We start from the raw sequence: 22806 nt of genomic DNA on the forward strand, positions 1-22806 counted from the left end.
TTTCAGAGTCTTCCATGTATGCTGAGTCACCACAAATCATGCATTTTCGTGACTCAATTTCCCAATTCTGAAAATAACCACACAGCTCTCCACCTTTCCAGCATCCCCCATCTTCTCATATTTTCAATGGTGGCTGTGCTAGGTGGTATGCAATCCTCCTGAAATTAGTTCATGACACACCTAGTGGGTCAAACCCGACCCACGTTTGATAATTGCTGTTCTAACCTTTAAGTTCTACCTGTTTAAGATCTATCCTGCAAAAATTCCTTCCTAGGGGTCTTTGGTAAGCTCTGTGTTCAGCATTTCCTTCTATTACCATATATACTAATGCATAAGTCAAAAATTCAAGGTTGACTTACACATGGGTCAATTCAGTGGGTGCGGAGGGAGCTTATGGGAAGTGTGGCAGCTGTCTGGTGAGGTGGGGAGTGGGACTGGGCTGAAATGCAGGACACAAGGGGTGGGGGAAAAGGAGCAATTTCACTCACCAGTAAATATGGTGTTCAGAGGCAGCCACTTTAGCTTCTTTCCCAAACAGGAGGAGAAGTGAATGCGCTTATGAGAATTATAGTCTGTTTGAGGGCTGCTGCTATGTAAGTGCAACACTGCACTCCTCACAAAGCCTCCTCACAACTCCCATGAGCCCTTCATCTCCTTTCCTGTTCGGAGAAGAAGGTAAAATGCCTCCAATTTTTCCTTTTTGTTGCTGCCTCAGAACAATCCCTGGCAAGTCATTTTCAAAGAATGTCACACACCCCTCAGTTTAACCCCCATCCTGGTAAAAAGCCTGCCAGGAGTTAAGGCTCCCACTGAAATCAAGCAAACCTCCTTGTCTTTAGCAGACCCTGTTGCAGTCTCCTTCCTTTTTGCATATGCCTGGCAGAGGTCTGTTTTTTTTAAAACACCAGGATGTCATCCTCATTTCCATTTGAAACAAAGACTCAGGCTACAATTTCCCATGGAAAGCAATGGGTCTACTTCTGAGTAAATAAGGTTGCAACTATGTGTAACTGCACTTGCTCATGCTCAGTCCTTGCTGTTTTTCTCTCCACTGTGAATTGAATTGCACACTCCCAGTTATGTGTTATATGTTGTATGTAGAGCCTCTGGCTTAACACACCAGGTGCCTTAAAGAAGGATTTGATTAATGGTTCTGTTGGTATATTTAGAGTGCACTTACTCTGATAGTGTTTACAAAAAGGTTGTGAAGACCAGAATTTAAAAAGTTAATCAATAAAGATCTATCTTATAATCTTTTACTGTATTTTTAATAAATTAGAGACTGTACACTTCTTAGGCAACAATTACTGGTAGGTTATTTTTCAGGATCTGGCCCTGGGTAAAATCAGACAAAACTATAATCAGGTACCCCCCCCCCCAGTTTAACCCCCAACTTGTCCTAGGGTCATAGAAAATTCCATGATTTTTGGCTCAAAACCTGCCCTTGACTTATCTGTGAGATCGGCTTATGGGCGAGTGTCTGCTGTGCATTTAACAATACTCAAATCAGAATGAAAAGCTGAGCTGATCTCACTTAGGGTCTTCTACACAGCCTAAGTAAGCAAAACATGTTGTAAATCATTGCCGTTTTTATAATTTGTCACTATGTTCCCATTCAATTATATGTCATGATTGCTGCTTGACAGAGCAATCGTATTTTATATAGCTTCAGTTATTTCATATTCTGAATAGTTTGCTATCATCACAAACATTTATTTACTCTGAACATTTTTACCTTGTCTTTTGCAAAGGTGAGTTACCAAAAACAAAAACCCAAACAAACCACCCCAAACTTATTAAAATAATATATATGTGAAGGGAGCTCCAAAGTCGCGTGCCAACTCTGAATCCATCTGGTTAATAAAACCAAAGATTACTGAGCAATAAAGAATGATTAAAGAACAGTGTTCCAAAATACCATCCTTTTTTAAAAAAAATTAATTTTTTAACCATCCTTAACAGGCATGGACAATTTGGTCAGTAGCATTGGAAGCCACTGATTGTTCCAGGAGTCAACAGGGATTTGTTCTGTAGCCTTTGAGTCCCACCCAGTACATGCTTAGAGTCAGAGGAGCCGCCAATTCTTAACTAACTCACTGCATGGCAATGTAACAGTGCCTGCATGGCATCCACTGTATACTATGGCGGGTTCAACCTCTGGAGCCTTCCTTGGGTAAGGAAACATTTCTTCCCTTGCCCTGCAGTAAACATGTGCTAAGTTGCCAGTTTTACACAGACCTGTACCAGCTGCATAGCTGGTGCACGTTTGTATGTACCCAGGTTGGGGGATCAGGACCAGAAAGGGGGTTGGAATTCAGTAGACGCCACTGCTTCCAAACCTACCTGCTTCCTGGTCCCAATCCACCCTCCTCCCCACCCTTGTCAGTGCCCTGTTCTGTCCACCCCCAGCCTGACTCTTGCCCTCTATGTACACTTATGTGCTGGCAGCCATCCAGTGTCCACTGGGGCATGGAGCGGGTCCCTTTCTGCTGGTGGCAGCAGCCAGGCTGCATTCTCCAGTGTGCCACCTTTTGCAACAGCTGGAAAGTGCCAAATGCCACTGGAATGCTCATTCTAGTGGAACTAGGCACCAACAGGATTAGGCCATATGTAAAATCAGAAGATAGAGTCACAAAGTACACAGCGATTCCAGCTCTCAGTCAGTTCATGATCTGCTCTCTGGACAAGAAAGAGCATCCTGACCAGGAGAGCAACAGGCTGTTCAGCCTTTATGTTGCAGAAAGGATCTTATATTTCCGAGGTGCTAAGGTGCCACTTAAACACAGTTCTGCACAATGGAGCCTTGATATGGTTACATGCACAATTACTTACAGAGAACAAAGCCTTGTTAAAGCCACATCTGTGTCTGAATCATGACAATTGTAATAGGCAAGTTTGAAATGATCTTGAATTTCAGACAAGGACGCTCAAGGAGGTATTTAACTTGGCTTCATGAGCCAAGAGGGCTCTGATGATCTTATCCGGGGAGCTGTCATGCTCAGAACAGCATGTTCTCAGAACAGCATTTCTGAGCAAGTAAACTAAATTAATTCAAGCAAATTGGGGTGTATAAATCATAGCCACAGCTTCTAGGAGACAGCTGAAAATTATCTCCAAGATGGTGCACTAACAATGAATGGTTGGTTGTGGTATACACCCACCTCCCTAGCCTGGTGCCTGAGAAAAAAGGAGTTAAAGCCTGAATGTGACTTGTATGGCAGGCTGTGCCAGACATAAAACAACACTGGAGCTCAAAATCAAAATTTTGGGTGACAAGTCTTGCAGCTAGCCTACTGCATCCTACTGGCTGACCGACATAAGAACATGGTAATTACCTTGCAGGGGCAATTAAAAGACTTTATTTATTTATCTAAAACACTTATATCCAGCCTCTCCTCATTCAAGGGAGGTATCCAAGGCAGCTTCCATCAGTAATTAAAACAATAAAAAATTACAAAGTGCAAAACAAACAACTGGAATTATAATTAAAAAGGAAAAAACAGCATCTGTCAAAGGGAAAAAAAAGAATATTTGGTCTCCAACAGTGGCAATTAAATGCCTCTGGGAAGCTCACAAGCAGGTCACAGCTGTGACATCCATCTCCGGCAGACATACTTGTTTTTGCTTCTCATGGAATTACTGCCAGTGCTCTTCACTAGATGGCTCAAACCGTGACACTGCTTTTTTGAACTATACCTTTTCAGACTACTGTTTCAAGTAGTAAACGGCAAGATCCATGTTTGAATCTCTCCACCCGTTGCAAAAAAACACAACTCCACTTGTGTGGGAAACTGGAAAGGAGAAGAGTTTCAAAAGCAGTTTAGGGTACAATATGGCGATCTACTCTTCAAAAAACAGGGAGAGAGAAAAATGCCGCTGGGAGTGCTGAAAGTAGCTGTTTGGATCCAGCCAGCTAAACGATACAGTTCAGGATCAGTGGCATCTGTGATACCCTGAGAACTGTGATGCCAATATGCCTTCTGGAGGGTTTTGAGCATAAGTTTTGAGCAAACCGGTAGGGCAGTTTGCTAGCTGGTAGCACGTGTCAGCAGTGCAGGGGGATTGAGTGTGGAGAGCAATTCCTATACTTACCAAACACCAGTGGGAGGTAGTAGGTGAACAGAGGATGTCTCAGTCAGTTGAAGTCCGGCCAGGCTACATCCATGCAGGAATGGCAGTGTAGCTGGTCACCAAACACGTACTTTGATGCTGTAAGCTATGGTTTTTCTGATCTCCACCACCTGCCAGTAATTCCTAGTGAATGAATGAATGAATGAACATTCACTCTGTAGAATTGAATGCCACTGACTGTCAATGCAAAAGAAATGGAAATGATCTGTGTCCATACTGTGTATGATGACATACATACAATGAAGGAATGTGTTTGAGAAGTGGAGATTTGTAACTCTGCAGTATATGTGGCACAGTTTGTGATCTGTTTGGAAGTACTGATACAAATGCAGAGCACCTATAATGGGGGGGGGGTGCCTTTAGCAGCTACTGCTCCTAATTAATATTTTCTTTTTATTCTTGTGATTAACACCACTCACACTAGTGAAATCTCAGACCTACAAGATGCATGCTACATTATATTGAAAAGCACCACTGATTTCAATAAGTCTGGACTGCACCTGTAGGCTGCACACCTGAGCAAGTCTTTTCATAGTGTGCTCTATATAAGGAAAGGAAAGAGGAAGAGGACTGGGGCTTCAATTTACACCAGTCATATACTTCTCATTATAAGCAGCAAGTGATTTGTCATTGTTATTTATAGCTCTTGACACTTAATCTATCCACGATGCAGCTTGATGGATGGGTATTTTCATATCCAGAGTTTCACAGACTTTTTTCCCTCATGAATAAGAGTTTATATCTGATCATTCTCATTTTAATGTAGAGTCATTTTAATGACTCTATGTAGACCTGTTTAATTATTAATACTTATTACGTCTAACAGTTAATTTCTGCACAATCTTTTTGCAATTTATGCAAGCAATCTCTACTTTCTTTGCCAAGTACTTAGCAACATTCATATTCTCATGGTTTCAAAACATTTGAAAATGTATTTATCTGCAGTGAATAGAGCCTGAGGATTTTTAAAAAGGTGCTAGATAGATTAGATGCTTAATAAAACCATAGACTGGGTAATTTCTCGTAACCTCATATGAAAATATTGTCTGTGCATCTTACATTCTAGCCCTATTCAGGCATTCATTTCCAGATGGATGAATATACATGGGGTGTGTGTATGTGTGTGTGTGAGAGTAGCAAGTTCTGCCCCATACTGCTGAAGCCTGCCCACATGCTGCATTTAACTGCTTCCGATGTTTCCAGTCATGGGAGAATCTCTCCCTAACTCACACTGGCGAAGGAGGGAAGGTGTATTCAAGTAGGTTTCAAAAAATGTGTCAAAAATTCATTACCTGTGTTTAATAAAATGACCCAAGCTAAACCCAAGTGCAGTCTGGTGTCTTCATTGGCAGGTACAAAGGTAAATAGAATGCCAGATGTAGGGGATGCAAGTATCTTGCGGTCTTGAGTGCTCCCTGAGGCATCTGGTGGGCCGCTGTGAGATACAGGAATCTGGACTAGATGGGCCCTGGGACTGATTCAGCAGGCCTCTTCTTATGTTCTCCCCAGCTATAGAAATTGTCTATGCAGACAAACACTGTAAATGGGGAAAGGGACGGGGCTTGCTTATGTGCTCTTGCTGCCTTCCTGACCACATTCAGACAAATGCCTGAATAGGGATTTTGTAATCCAATACGTTATTTATGACATATTTGCAATTATAATCTGAATATGAGAAAATGACCTCATCTTTTCTCATGTGTCATCGCATACCACTTTCTCTCGTCAAGTCTGAACACAACCAGAACGATGACACACTTAACTTGCATTTCAACATATTCTTCTATCATGAGCACAAGTTAAAGCTAAATGGCCTTTGGGGGAAAATTATTAAACATTAATAGTTTTTTATGCAGTTGCCCCTCACCATCCATGAGGGTTCTGTTCGAGGAACCCTTGCAGATGCCAAAACCTGCAGATAAGCAAATCCGCAGGTTGGGGCTTATCTGACCTCTGGACATGACCAGAAGCAGCTTCTGGTTGCGTCCTGAGGCTTTCTGACACCCCCGGAGGTGTTGGAGTGGTACTTCTGGTTTTCAGAAAAACCACAAGTACCTCACAGTCTAAAAAGAGATGGAGAAGAGAAAGTAGCAACAGCCACTGGAAAAAAACCCATCCTGGGATACAGAGGGACAATTGCTCACCCCCCTGCTAAATATAAGAAGATGCCACTTTAAAAAGCGCCTCTTTCCCCAGTTAGCATAGCAAAATTCAGAAATAGTGAATAGAGATAAAAAGATCAAAAAATCCTCATTTTTAAATTTGAGGTCTGATATTCATATTCACGATCAATCTTATTTTAATCCAAGCATTGTGAAAGAATATGGATGTCAGTGAAGCAAAAAGCAGACAATCTCTGAGGCAGCCTTTCAGTGTCACATATTTCACAAGAAGCAGCTCTCATATAAAATGAGAGCTTAAAAGCAGAAACATAGCATATGTCACCACTTTTGAGTATTTTAACTCACTGCTTTGTTCATTCTCCTCCCCCCCCCCCCATTGAAATGGTTTTTGCCACAGAATAACCCCATAACATAATCACAGTCTTTGCCATTTTCTGTCATTTTTCATGCTGGTGGTCCAACAGATATAACTTTGGCTCCCCTTTATACTCCCATTTATACTACAACCATTGAGAATGAAATGAAATCAAGACATTTTAAATGGGATAAGCATGTCTTTTCTTATAGCAACCATTAAATGATACATTATCTCATCATGCAGTGAAGGGAGTAAGGACCACTCAAACAGGCAACTGATCATTCAACTGCTTGCACCTAGCTCCACCTCCTCTGTCCTTGGAGTTAAAAGACCCACGGTCCTAGAAAGATGTTAGGAGCATGGAGTTAGGGAATGAACCACTCAATCCACAGCAATTAGAGTACTACACAAGAATGGAAGCAGTCCCAATTTGTGCCCTTTACTGGGACAGAAAGGCGGGGTATAAATGCTATACATAAATAAATTTAATTGCATTTTATGTTTTCATCTGAACCACTTTAGCAATCCCTCTAAACTGAGAAGTTCTACTTCCATCATATTTAAAACACAAGTTGAAGAGATACTTTTTACAAGAACGCAGAAAATCGTCCTAAGCTAGGCTAGCCTAGACGCCTTTAAAAGGGGATTGGACACGTTTCTGGAGGAAAAATCCATTACGGGGTACAAGCCATGATGTGTATGTGCAACCTCCTGATTTTAGAAATGGGTTATGTCAGAATGCCAGATGCAAGGGAGGGCACCAGGATGAGGTCTCTTGTTATCTGGTGTGCTCCCTGGGGCATTTGGTGGGCCGCTGTGAGATACAGGAAGCTGGACTAGATGGGCCTATGGCCTGATCCAGTGGGGCTGTTCTTATGTTCTTATGTCCTCATATTTACAGGCTTGCAACTGCCTGACTAAAGCCCTGTTCCTAGATGTACAAAAAAAAATTATCCCTGACAGATCCACCACCCCCAATGCCATCGTACTTTTAGAACCCATGACAACCACCTTAGCAAGTCAACTACACTTCAAGCTACTTCACTGCTTTTAAAGTAGACTGTGCTGTATCTTTTGGTTGCATTTACATGAACAGACTGACTAGAAAAACCTAGTTTCAATAGTTATTTATGACTATCACATGCAATGGCATACCCAGGGGGACAGGAGATGCAAATGCCCCAGGTGCCAGGAATTTGGGTGCCCGGGAACAGCACTGCAACCCACTCCCCCAGCCACTGGTTTCTTTCACAATCACAACTGCGCCAACAGTAGCTCCACTCTTGCAGCTACTGTCAGCATGGTTCCGCAACTATCTGAGGACCACCCTTCTCCCCTTTCTTTAAAGAGGAGGAGAGGAAGGCAGCCCTCAGATCAGCCAGGCAGCCCTCAGATCAGATCTTAAGCGCAGTTTCCTACTGCATCTTAGGGCCGCCCTCCTCTCCTCCCTTTTAAAGAAAGGGGAAGAGATGAGGGTGGCCCTCAGAATGGCTGGGGAGCTGCCATGGCCATTAGTGGTTCACTTCTTCTATTTTGGAGGAGGTCTTTGCCACTTCAGGCTCCAAAAGAGCTGTTTCTGCCACTCCTTAGGAGCTTTTTTGCACCACTGGAAGATACTCGGGGGCAGGTGGCGCTAGCCTCCTGGGTACCTTTCAGCAGCATGAAAAAGCTCTGTTGGAGCCTTCCACGCTGCTAGCACCAGTGGAAACAGCTCCTTCAGAGCCTGGGTTGACCCTCCCTCCCCCTTTTTTTCAAAGGGGGAACAGAGATGATGGCGCACTGGAGGTATTTCAGTGATGATGATGTCACTGCAATTACTTTCTGATCGGGAGGGCAGTAGGTGGGTAAGTGGACCCTGGTGGGAAAACCGCCAGGACTGCCACTGGTCACATGCTAGCGATCAGAGAACACAATCAGGAAAATCCAATATTTACTTTAAAGTCAGAATAACAAACACTGCAGGCCATACTATGACCTCAGACACACTTTGGCTGCTGGAGTTTCACTTGCCTATCCCAAGGTCAGAATTTCCTATTTTAAATGAAACATAAGAGAGCAGAATCAAATTCAAAGCTGTCAGTTTGAGGTAATGGAACTAACTTTTATGAAGCTCATCTTTAAGCATAATAAAGTAAAAACCAAATCTACGCTTCAGTTTAATGTATTTGGAAACTGTAACCATTCCATGCGTGAACAGCATAGTTAGGACTTTGAAAAGTTATAGTAAGTGACTAGGTGAAATGAAGATAGTACATGTCAACAGAAAAGAGAATATTATTCATCACAAAATCCTGCTGTTCAATATTTCTTAAGAGTGTGAGCACATGAAACATTGCTTTTTCCATATTTACACCCAAACTTCGGAATGCACTCTCACATTTAGACCATTTAGACTAAAGAAACATTTATTTCACTTCACTTTAGATCAGATCAAGAGAGCTTTTCTGATTTAATTGGTTTCATCCTGTCTCTTACACTGGGGAAGGTGCCTGCTTGATATATACCCTACAATAGGGTTTCTCAAACTGTGGGTCACAACCTGATTGTGGGTGGGTCGTGAAGCTGAAAGTGACAAGCTGATGAGCAAAATGCATTGAACCCTGTGGAAAGTGAAACTGAGTGATTCTGCACATTTACTTGCAATTACACAAACGTGCCTTGGTTCATTGCAAAGGACAGACTGAGCGGAATTTAACATCACTGGAATGGTCTCAATCCAATGAACACAGCCCCCCAAAAACACCCGAGAAGGAAGTCCCTCCCTCCAAGCTAACGAATGTATTAAGCCCTATGTAAATGAAACTAAGCCACACATTTGCATTTACTCACAAGTAAGTAAACATGCCTTGGCTCATGTGGATGGTCAGGCAAAGGCAAGCGCAAGGCTACCAAGAATGGTCCCAATCCTAACCATGTAGAGATCAACAAGTGCTCCAGAAGGCAGCCTCCCACCATAGTACAGTACTAATAACAACAACAACAGTATTTATATACCGCTTTTCAACAAAAAAGTTCAAAAAGCGGTTTACAGAGAAAAATCAAATAACTAATCGCTCCCTGACTGAAAAGAGCTAATAATCTTGATGCAAAAGATGCAAAAGAACACCAGCGGACAGCCACTGGAAAAGACACTGCTGGGGTGAAGAGGGCCACTTACTCTTCACTGCTGCATAAAAGAGGAACATCCAATTGAGAAAGTACCTCTTACCCAGTTAGCAGCGGTAGAAATTGGCTTCTGAGTAGAGCTGCAAAGGATTGGGTCATACTGGTAAGCCTCCCAGCTGCTGCGCGTGACTCTCTTCCCTCTTGCTGCTTCTTTCCCTGCTCTCATGCAGTTCATCCCACCCCCTCCTGCCTTGTTTACAGATGCGATGAAGACATCAGGGAAGTGGTTAAAGAGAACTCCGACACACACCAGAAGCAGCTCTGTTTTATTCCCAAGGAGCCGCAGCTGACTTTTTAAAGAGAAGGACTAGTGACTTGAGTCTTTTTGAGTCACCAAAACACTCTGGGCAACTCAGAAAGTGCCCCTGTTATGACTCATTTTTGAGTCAAGTCGCAGGGGCTGGAGACGCATGACTCAATCAAGCCGTGCTGGACTTCTTCATTTCCATGCCCATCCCTCTTCATTTCCTCTCCTCATCATTCTGAGTTTTAATGCTGTTTAGAGGGAAGCTTTGAAATTCAATCCAGCCCAAACAAAAAACATGTTAGATTTTGACCTCTCATGCAGTCCCTCCCACCCCCTCCCGCCCCTCTTTACAGATGGGACAGGGCAGCAGGGGACTCTTTACAGTGAACTCACACACACATACACACAGAGATAGCCCGACGACAGCCCTGTTTTTTCTGCGGCTGGCTTTTTAAAGGGGTGGGCAGCTCAACTCGAGTCATTTAGAATCACTAAAGGGTGACTTGGCAACTCGGAAAGTGCCCCCATTATGACTCTTTTTGAGTTGAGTCACGGGCGGCAGTGACTCTAGACTCAAGTCAAACCCTGCTGAATTTTCCCATTCCTGCCAGTGGATCCTGCATAGATTGTCATTCTAAAAGGTGGGTTCCAGTGATAAAAGCTGGAGAACCACTACCCTACAGTAAGATATGGACAGCCCAATCCCATCTAATTTTCCTGCACTAGTGCAGCCGCAATGCAGCCTGGAGGTAAGGGAGCAAATGCTCCTTTACCTTGAGGAGACCTCTGGAACTGCCTCCCCACCAAAGGATGCAGCGCATGCCCCATTGGCACTGCTGCACCGGCCCTGGAAAATTGGATATGATTGGGCCCGTAGTGTACAAGAATCTGATGATGGATGAGTGGAGAGAATTTAAGACTTGGAAATTTGTTTTTGAATAAGTTTAATCTTGACATTTTCCATCTATCAAATATTTTACCTTTTTAAATCCACCCACAAAGATATACATATAATTTTTTTGTCTTAGCCCTACATCTATATATGAATGTTTGAAGATGGTTTCTGTTGAGTCAGTATAACTCTTCAGTGTTTCTGACAGGGGCTTCTCCCAGCTCTACCTACAGATAGAGCTCAACTGAACCTGAGACATTTTACATTCAGAAAAAGGTGTTCTGTCACTGAGGGCACAATCCTAACCAGGTCTACTCAGAAGTAAATCCTATTTTGTTCAATGGGGCTTACTCTCACATAAGTGTGGTTAGGATTGCAGCCTGAGTTACAGTCCCTAAACTAAAGACAGGCATTTAGTGTGCTCTTGCAATATTAACTTTCTTTATTATTATGAATTTAGGACATTATGCCAATCCTATGCATAGTTGTTTAGCAAATAATTCCCACTGATGTTAATGTGGCTTACATCCACATAAGTGTGTACAGTGGGCCCCTGTACCCGTGAATCCTGTATCCATGAATTCACTTATCCCTAGATCGGATCCATAGGGCTCCCCTCCACCCCCCTTTCAGAGGTGAGGGAAGCTCTGATCCCCTTGTCTCTGAAGGGTTGTCTAAGCCCAGCAGAGGCTACGAATGTCCATCTGCAGCCTCTTGTCACTTCCGGTTTTTTTGAGAAACTGAGAGTGACTATTTTTTTTTTTTTTTTTTTTTGCTTTAAGGCTCACTCTGAGCCCAGCAGAGGCCATGGATGGATGCATGTGGCCTCTGCTGGGCTCAGATGACCCTCTGGAGGCAAGGGGAACTTAGCTCCCTTCACCCCCAGAGGGTGGGGTTGTTCCCTGATGTTCATGGTTTCACGTAACCATGGAGGTTCCGGAATGGAACACCTGCAAATACTGGGGCATGCCTGTACAGGATTGCTGCCTTAATGTTGAACCTTTGTCCCCTTACACTTTTAAAGCTCCCATTCCATTTTAATTGCAAATTTTGGTGATTATGCTATGGTAGACATAAAAAAAATGTGCTTATACCATTCTTTATATGGTTTTGGTAGGATTTCATTTACAAAAAATATTTGCAGAGTCTGCAATACAGGTCGTCGTAATTAGCTTGAGTATGCCAAGCTCCTTGATACAGAACATCTAATGCATATTTATAAATGTGTTAATGTTTATTATTTGTAATACAGTATTCACAAGGGACCCTCCCCATGCTTCAAAAATGCTTGCTTCAAGATTTCATTATACCAGTCCTCTGATTTTGAATGTATAAGAGAAGAAGCAGTTCTAGTTTCATTCCGTCTGCCTGTCCCTGCTGAGAGGCATCGCTCTGTAGTGCTTCCTCCTTGCTGTGCCTATGGCAACTCTAAGTATTATCATTTGCAGAAATGCTGATTCCACTTAATCACTGCATGAGATGCACAAAGGCAAGAATCTTGTAATTAACAGAAAAATATCCAGTTCGCTTGCATTATTAATCAATTGCACTGGGACTGCAACAATTACATATTTCTTCATGCTCCAGGTAGACACACACACACACACAATTTCTTACTCACTTGCTTAGTGATTAACATCACACATCACTGCAATTTTTACAGAGTATCAGGACTATACTATTAGAGCTAACCTGATATATTTTTACATGAGCCGTTACCCTGAAATTTAAGGAAGGTAAGCAATAGGCAGCCCAATCCAGCACAACTCCCCTGGTGCTGATGTAGCTGTGCCAGTTTGGCATGTGCTACATCCCATGGGGGAGGTTTGAGCTGTGGAGGCCTCCTCAAGGTAAGAGAACATTTGTTTCCTGTTCCAGGGCAAGCCTTCACTGCCTCACTGAGTCTTCCTCCTTGCAAGTCTGAATCGACCCAACCTATGTAGATCAACACTGGGAAGGGGCACCCCCCTTCCCAGCCTTGACACACACACACACACACACACACACACACACACTCAAGAAGGTATGAACTATAACCCTGGGATAATACGAGTATATAAAGTCAAGAGGAACATGACTTTCTCAGAACTATCAACCACATGTCCATAGCCATTTGACAGCCATAAATTTTGCAATACTAGATGTAGAAATGATGTGCGATCTCATAATGCATGTGAATAGCAGATGGTTTATAATCTGAAATAGAACATTTGTTATTATTTCAGTAGCAAGAGTTTGAGCCCAATCCTATCTGGGCCCCATGCTAGCTGATCTCACAATCCATCACCAAAAGGCCTGTGCCACTTGTGCAGCAAGTGCTCTGCCGTGCTGCCACCAGTGCCCCAGCCACCCCGAAGGCTACGTGCACAGACGACACCAGCCTGTGGAATCCCTGCTGTCACTAGTAAACAGATTGGGGCAGAGTGCATGCTGGGACAGTTCAGAACCAGTACAGGATAGATATCAGCTGCAGCCATGCACGCTGGATCCTATACTCCTTTTTAGCATGGATCTGTCCTGGGAGATCTGGTTAAAGAGCAGGCATAGGAGACCCACAGGAGACCAGACAGCCTATGGAGAGGTGAGTAAAAATGTTCATTACTTACTTCTCCTGGGCTATCTGGTCTCCTGCCATACCATAGTATACATAGTGCTCCACCCCAGCAGTGTCTTTTCTAGTGGCTGTCTGCTGGTGTTGCATCTTTTTAGATTGTGAGCCCTTTTGGGACAGGGAGCCATTAGATATTAGATATTTGATTTTCTCTGTAAACCGCTTTGAGAACTTTTTGTTGAAAAGCGGTATATAAATACTGTTGTTGTTGTTGTTGTTGTTAGTGGTGCTGCATGCTCTGGGTTGGTGTGGGATAGGATTGGGCTGTATGTTTATTATTTCAGGAATGAATTTTTCAACTAATTTGTAAAAAGTTGCAAGGCAGTTAAAGGAGCAATTCAGTGTCAAATTTCCTAAATAACAGTAATTATTTAATGAACAGCTCTTTACAGTGGTGTATTTATTTCCTTATGAATACATTAAACTCCATTCCACAAGTTCTCTACTGCAGTGAACAAGACACAACTATTAATACCTACTTTCATAGCTGCTGTATCTATTTCAGTACAGGATGCTCCCATCTCTTCCTGAATTTTGTACCCAGCTGCATCTAGATTGTAATTAGTGGATAAAGCTATCTAAAGATTGGGCATTCCGAGTAGGAGGTGAAAACTAATTGACAGCCTGTGGCTGGAGAAAATGAAAAGGAAATGCACAAGCAATTTGAACAACTAAACCTGATAATTAAAATATTATTTCAATAGAGAAAGCATTTAGTGGTTTAAAAAAAACATATCGGAAAACAAGATTTATAAGGATAGATTAAAACACTCATTAGTAGCTATTTTCAACCGTTTTCATCTCATGGCACCCTGACAAGGCACTAAAACTCTCAAGGCACACCATCAGTTTTTTGACAATTGACAAGGCACACCATGCTGCCGGTGGGTGGTTAACATCGTTCACGGTCCTCCCCCAAACTTCTTTGGCACACCTGCAGACCATTCACGGCACACCAGTGTGGTGTGGCATACTGGTTGAAAATCACTGCATTCAAGCATCATTAATATATCTGAATTAACATATAGTACTTCATATAATGGCTGTACATTCCTTGTGGTTTTTTTTCAACATGGTTGAATAGATCTCCCTGAAATGCACTACCACTGCCAAATCATATATGACCTTCAGAACTCCTCTCGACATGCTAAACCTATCCAACACACCATTCATAATTTCAATTGATGGTTAAAGCCTTAGTGCACACATGTGTCCAAGGTCAATAGAAAACACTTTAAGTTGCAGAGAAAAACAGTCGGCAAGACACGCCAGATCATTCCATTCAATACATATATGATACTATACCTAGCCAGCAGCAACTATAGGCTATAAAGCAGTAGTTCATAAAACATTTTAGAGACCCTAGAACAGTGGTTTCCAACATTTAGGAGCCTGCTGACCACTGAGGGAAAAATTGGAATTGTCATTGATCATATGCAACCCTCCATGCCTCCACATAGAAGTAATATGATTAAGTTTGCAATAATTAGAGAAGATTTATTAGAGATTTATTCATTATAGAGAAAATGTGTGGGTTGCTGCTTTTGTTTCCAACTGCAGGCTGTCCATTCTCTGCCCTCTCCATGGGGAAATGTCTCCTGAGCTAACACTCCCCAACAGACTACCAGAGAGAGCAGAGGACAGACCATCCACAGCCACAACCGACACTTCAGTGCCGGCTGCAGCTGCAGGCGGTTCATTCCCTGCCCTTTCTGGTGGTCCATGGGGGATTGCTTGCTTGATGAGATGCTGGAAGGGATCAAGGTTTATTTTTTTCTGAGACCTCATGGACCACTTCTCAGAGTCTCACGGACCACAGGTTAGGTACCAGTGTCCTAGAGCAATGTTTCTCAAACTGTGGGTCGGGACCCACTAGGTGGGTTGTGAGCCCATTTCAGGTGGGTCCCCATTCATTTCAATATGTTATTTTTAATATATTAGACTTGATGCTACCATGGTATGTGACTCCATTTGGGGAAATGTTACAGACCTGTACTGTTAACAAGCTACTATGAATATTCTTTTAACAATGCTAGTAAATGGGACTCACTCCTGAGTAAGTGTGGATAAGATTGCAGCCTAGGATTGTTAAAAACCTTCCTGCTTGATGATGTCACTTCTGGTCATGACATCACTTCTGGTGGGTCCTGACAGATTCTCATTCTAAAAAGTAGGTCCCAGTGCTAAATGTGTGAGAACCACTGCCCTAGAGGCTGCTGACTGATTTATAAATGCCAAGGGGTGTGGCTATAATGATGATTGGGCAGCAGTGCCCCAAGTAGCACTTTGTTTAACCCTTGATGCACATAGCCTAAACTGCCCTGTCAGTTTCAAGACCCAACAAAAACTGGGTCATGACTTACTGATGGGTTCCGGACCAACTGTTTGGGAATGACTGCTCTAAAGCATAGTTGATACAACTCTCAGTAATTTATCTATACAGGTATAGCCTATTTATCTGCATTAGTTCCATTCCATGACTTGGCGTGATTAACAAAAAACACATTGTGCTAAATCCCATAGAGTTACGAAAATATAGCCTGCAGCCTGACACTTCCGAATGGAAGGAAACTAAGGTAGCTGTTTTCAATCCCCTCCCCCCTCCTTCCCCTTTCACAGGTGGGATCCTGAGCTTGCTTGGGAGTCCTCTTTGTCCCATGCAGCCTCCCAACAGCACTGCAGGTTCTCCTCCTCCTCTTCGCTGCTGCCGCTCCTGCAGCCCTCCCTGGCCGCAGCCATCATGGAAACTCCTCTGCCCCAGAGCATTCAGGAACTTGTAGTCTGGCTCTCTGCTCACCCTCACCTGTCTCTCCAAGGCTCAGCAAATACTCCCGGGGTTTTTTTTAAAGCATTCCCCTCTGTTGCTACTGCACCTGCCTGTGTGTGTGTTGGTTTCCCCTTCCCTTCTTTAGCCTCAGTTGGCTCAGGGGCTCCAGGAATGTAACTGTTCCTTTGCAAGGGGAGCGTCTTCCAGGGCTCCAGGGCTATTTCCCTGCCTGGGCAAGGCGGAGCCTTTTTGCAGTGTTTTGGGCTGCCTAGAAACGGATAGAGATGCCAGCTCAGGGCAAAGGAGGCAAAGGTGTGTGTGACTTTCAGTACCCCCACCCCATTCTCGTTGAGGCAAATCCGCAGATAAAAAAATCCGTAGATAAATAGGCTGCACCTGTATGGCTTGCAACTCTTCATCCACACCTCCAGTTTCCTATGTATTTGAAACTATTCACTTCCTCTTCCTCCTCCAGTTTCTAATGCCCCAATTCTATCCCCCACCATCCTACACAATGCAGCTGTGCTGCCCAAGCACACACTATATCAGGGGTCGGCAACCTGCGGCTCTAGAGCCGCATGTGGCTCTTTCAGCTGTCTGCTGCAGCTCCTCCTGGTGAAAGTGGCAAACGGGGTAACAGGAGGCACCTGTGCTGGGAGGGCAGGCTGCTTCCCTCCTCCCCCTGAGCTCACTGCCCTCCTCTCCCTTCACCCCCACCTGCCCCACATTGGTTTCCCTTTTCAATTTTGCTGGCTCTGCAGGCTTAAGCTCCCTGTTTTTCCCTTCCCCCACTCTCCAGCAGGCTCAGCCAATCAGCATCCAGCAGGCTCCTGGCTTTTTCTGTTGGAATGGCTCAGGGCCCTTTACTGGCTGACCACCAGCCAATCCTGAGCTGCCCTCCTCCTCAGCCATTGCAAGCCCTTGCAGCCCACCTTTCCTTGAGCAGGTCCCCACTCAGCGCCAGGAGAGGCTTTTCCTCCACAGCAGAGGAGACATCCTGTGTGTCTACTCAGTAGTAAGCCCCATTACAGCAGATGAAGCTTACTCCCTGGAAAGGGTGCCTGGGATGGCAGCCTTGGTGCCTGCTCAAGGCCAAGCGCAAGGACGGGTGAGTGGGAGCCCGCACAGGTCTGTTCAAGAGTAAGCCACGATGTAGTCCCTGGGCTACTCCCAGGAAGGTGTGGAGGGCTGTAGCCTCAGCCTCCTCCTGTGCAGGTCTACTCACAAGTAAGCCCCACTGTAGTCAGTGAGGCTTCCACTCAGGAAGGTGTGGAGGGCTGCAGCCTCAGCCCCCTCCTATGCAGGTCTACTCACAAGTAGTCAGTGAGGCTTCATCCCAGGAAAGTGTGGAGAGGACTGCAACCTGAGAGCTCCAACCAACTTGTCTGCTCAGGAGTCCCGTTGTAGCCAATGGGGCTTATGCCCAGGATAGTGTGGAGAGGGTTGCAACCTGAGTGAGGGAGGGCAGGCAGGCAGGGCAGAAGCTGGTCTGTGGCTGCCCCCCACCATCCCCCCCAGCTCTGGCTTCTTCTCTTCCCCACCTCTGGAGTCTTGTGTCCTTTTTTCCTTCCAGGAGAGTGCCTCTGGAAGGTGGGGGGAGTTCTTTAGTATCCATGTAAGGTAAGCAGATGTCATAACCTCCATATGTATTGGAATCCTGGAAGATCTGGTGAGGAGGTAGATGTGGTGTCAGCAGTGGCCCCTTTAAGGGTAAGGCCTGGGCATCCAACAGAGTGTGCTGCATAGCTGCAGCCACTGGAAGGCAATAGGGCCCTCAGGGATATAAGGAGCACCTGATGCAGGAAGAGGGGTGTGGGTTGGAGAAGGAGTGCAGGTTGGAGAGGAGACCGACTGGACTTATTGACTTTGACTTGGATACTCTGACTGATTTGACTGACTTACTTTGGAATCTGATCTTGGACTGTGACTTGGCTTATTGACTTTGGACTCTGCCCTGGATACTCTAACTGACTTTGTGACTAATGGACTGCTGGAGACACTGGAGTTTGGTGTGTGGCTGCTGTGCCCAAGACCTGCTGAGGACCAAGGGGCTGCTGTAGTGGTGGGAGGCTGCTGGCAGGAGAGAGGACCTCTGCAGGTTGAACAGGTGAGCTACCCTGGAGGTGGGGTCTAGCAGGACTACAGGGCAAAACCAGGGTCATTTGTTGGGGAAAAGAAGGGGAGCTAATTTGCTTAAAGTGGTCATAATTCTCCAGGCAGAGAATGGCCTTGGAATCAGGCAAAACACCATAGAGGACCAGGTGTCTGAAAACACAGGACAAAAATGTATGACAAAACTAACTAAAAGCTACAAGAGGGGGCTACATTATAAAAATGGGACCTATAAGAGCATAAAGGTAAAAAAAAAAAACTATATATGCAGTATTATCTTCATTTTAGATGTCAAAAGGGTTTTGTGGCTCCTGAGCTTTTTTTCCCTCTGGAAAACGGGTCCAAATGGCTCTTTGAGTGTTTAAGGTTGCTGACTCCTGCACTATATGCTACGATGGGGGGGGGGGGGTGACCAAGCAGCCCAGGAGAGATAAATAAAAATGTATTTTATTTATCTCTCAGCTGGCCACCTTGCCATCAACTGGTCTCCTTGTACCTATGCCAACAATTTAGCTGCTGGATGCCTAATGAGGGACAGATATGTTGGGTCAGAAAAACAAGGATAGGGTCTGGCATGTGCTAGTGTCACTGTGATCCAATCCTGGTCTGCCTTGCTCTGATCCTCCTCAATCCTCCCACCCATGAACTGTTCTCACTGCCACCTTTCTTGCACTGGAAGTGTCTGGAGACCAATAGAGTGTGTGGGACTTCCAGCCATTTGCACTGGTGGCCCCAAAATACATGATGGTACTGCAACTTCTGCAATGCCATAGCGGTATTTAGGGCAACAGATCATGAAATCCACCACCTTAGGGGCCCAATAGGACTGACCTGCAAGTTTGTTAGTGAAGTTGTGTGGTTAAATAGAAGCTTACTTACTCAATAAAGCATCCCTTACAAAACATCAAGTGCATGTACACATAGCAAATAAATAAACCTTTTATGTACAGTATATAAGGCTTAAAATATTTTTGGAAGGGAGGGGCTTCTTACTCTGCAAGAGGTTTACCAATTTGCTTAAAGGGGTCCTTTTGCTTTTTAACCCCTCAATTTATGCATTTCCCACTTCAGGGGAATATCATTTGTTACATCCGTGATTATAAGAGTAGACATCACTCACCATCTCAGATAATGAACTCAAGAGAAGTATTGTATGCTCCATCATTACCGCTAATGATGAAGTAGACATGTTATTGCCATTGTTAATGCATTCCTTGATTTTCTTCTCTGCTTTAGAGAGAGAAAAACATTCTGTGAATGCTAACTAGGAAGTATAAGGGCCTGAAGATAAGACTGAAATATCAGATTTTGTACAATACTTTGGTGCCATCCATAAAAAGAACACAATTATTCTGAACTGACAGCTGCATATTAGTACGAAGAGCTGTGTTAGGAGATGTATATTCCAGTGCTCTACAGAAGCCCAAATAGCACATCAAGTGTCATGTCTTTTTCTGTGAGGCCATTTAGGTGCATGGTAGGAAGGTAAAGATCATACCTCCATAGTGAGCAGACTCTTTCTTATATGGAGTCAGACAACGGAGTCTATCAGACACAGAACTGTTTGCATTTACTTGTAGCAACTCTTCCAGATCTCAGGCAGATCTATTATTTATAGATTTATAGATATATCATTTTTTCATCTCAATATTTATTTCTATTGCAATCATTACACTACCTATGCACCCTGTTGAAGAACATAGTGCAAAAAACAAAGACTATTTCAGTTCTGCTTAGAGAACATAACTTGGTAAGTGGGGTGCAAAGGTTAGTGGTGGTTGACCAAGAAAATCAGAGAGACCAAGGAAAGATTGTCTGTTCAAGGAGACACTCTTCTTCAATAGAATATCTGTTTTGATCCACCTTGCGTGGGAGGGGGAGAGATACACACATACATAAATGTGGAAAATTGGGTTTCTCTTACCATTATACATCACTTAAGGTTGGGTGTTGGAGATGTAATTTAGAGAGGGGAAAAAAGAAAGATGTGGGCAGTAAGTTCACAAGCATTAAAAGTAATTATTTCCTGTGCTATTAAGCTATAAAGCATCAACAGCATATATGAAACAGAGATTGTAAGCAAGGTTGAAAATGAAATGGTATCCCTGCTGTGATGGACAAATAAAATACATCTGTGCTGAAATGAAAAAGTGTCAACTGACACACAGATGGGGATAAAACTGATAGAGAATTATATGATGCCAAATATCAATTAAAATTTGCTAATACACAAATCAAGACGGGGTGATAAATAACAGGATGAGAATTGTGCTGAAATCATTGTGGCCTGTCAAGTTTCAAAATCAATTCAAATGAGGGTCAAACTACAGTATGAGCAGTTCTGAGAATTTCTCTCAGCCTTTTAACAAAAAAGCAGCCACAAAATGCTGGAATGATGTGTGGGTGTCTCTTTGCGTATGAGCATGCATGTAACCCATTCACAAACTTTCTTTTTCATGAGAAAAATGATGCAGGGCCTCTCAATGCATGTTTTCAGCTGATAGAAAAATTTTATTTATATGCAGATGATTTAAAAAAATCACAGAGTGTGTTTGTAAAATAAAGGTCACATTTGCCTACTTTTTTCATTATTTTTGATTAAGCAGGACAGGCCAAAGGATTTGGGTGTATTTTTAACCAAAGCAAATCATGCCAGAATATAGGACATGACCCAGAATATTCACTCTACCACCTAAATTATAGGCTATAGTAATGGTTCCCAGACTGAGCCATGACTACTTAGGGAGCCACACAAACCAGCCAGGGGAGCCATGGAATGAAAAATCAGCCACCCTATAAAATGCATAGGATTGTAACCCTAAGGGGGAGCCACAACCAATGGCCCAGTAGATTGAGGGAGCCGCCAGTCAAAAACGTTTGGGAACCACTGGGCAATATCTACAGTGTACTACCCTAACTATATAACACACTCCTCTCTAAAAGGAACTGAACCCTATATTTGATTTTTGTCTTCTAGAAGTGTCAGGCACTCTTTCATGATGTTGGCCATATCTTCTCTGTTCAAACCTGCCAGTGCTGTTTTCATCCACCATTCAGTGGATCCCTATAATAATCTTAAAAAATATTAGGGCTCAGTTTGTCAACCTTTTACCTTTTACCCCCAGAATCATACTTATAAATTTCAAATTTCCATTATTTAAAGCAAACCGGTTATTATGGATTTTTGCACAACTGTGGTAGTCTTGATTGCCTGGTCATGAAACACCACCCAAACTATCACTTGCTGAATACATTTTATCAACTAAGGACAACAGGTGATTTAAATGAGTAGATATGAGTCATTATCTACTGTTCTGTCTTTAGTAACTTACGGTCAAATCGTATCCAATTTTCCAGTGCCAGTGTAGCTGTGCCAATGGGGTGTGCACTGCATCCTGTGGTGGGAGGCAGTCACAGAGACCTCCTCAAGGTATGGGAACATTTGTTCCCTTAGAGGTTCTCAGATTATCATAGTCAGAGGCAACAGCACTCATGGTTAAAATCTCTGGGTATACTGGCCATAAAATTCCAAAACAACTAATGTTGTTTGATGAATTGGTAAGACTTTTGCTGTTAAATAGAGAACAGGAAGTTGAAATGCCTTGGAATGGTGGAGTTTTGCCTTTGGATGCCTGATGATTTCTAAAGCAATTGTAAGACAAAGCATTGTTTTTAATTCATCAAACAATATTAGTTGTTTTGGAATTTTATGGCCAGTATACCCAGAGATTTTAATCATGAGTGCATTTGTTCCCTTAACCCTGGGGCTGTATTGTGGCTGCACTGGTGCTGGAAAGTTGGATAGGATTGGGCCCTTAGCTCACAGGGTATGAGTCAAAGAATTTAGTCTTCCCCCTTTAGATTTTTTCTGCTATTAAGTTCAGGAAGGGAGGCAATCTGAGATCTTGGGCTGCCAGCAGAGATTCCCCTGATAATTTATCAACCCCTAATTTATAAATGAAACTGCAATTATTTTCTAGCACTATCTCATAAACCCACAAGCTATGCAACATATATACAGACAGAGTGTGTGTGTGTGCGTGCGTGTGAGTGTGTGTGTGTGTGTGTGTAAGCAGAAAGGAACTGCTGAACAAAGGCGCATATAACTCTGGTTGATGGGTCCAAAAGAATCAGGAAATGTTCCCAATGAGTAAAAACTAGGGACATGGTGATCTGAATATCTACACTTTTAAAATAAGTATAAAAATCTGTGAAACGTAAACATTGAAAAAAGATTTGAGGATCTGAACAAAACAGGCTGGAGTTCCAGCATCATGTGACCTAATTAGATCTCACAGGTGAAATACATGAGTTGTAAAGCCTTCAATGAATATTAATTTAGAAAATGCAGAAAACAGGATGAGCAGAGCTGCATTACTAGTCAGCTTGTAATCATGGCT

Source organism: Tiliqua scincoides, chromosome 4 (assembly GCF_035046505.1).
Source record: "Tiliqua scincoides isolate rTilSci1 chromosome 4, rTilSci1.hap2, whole genome shotgun sequence".
Lineage (NCBI taxonomy): Eukaryota > Metazoa > Chordata > Lepidosauria > Squamata > Scincidae > Tiliqua > Tiliqua scincoides.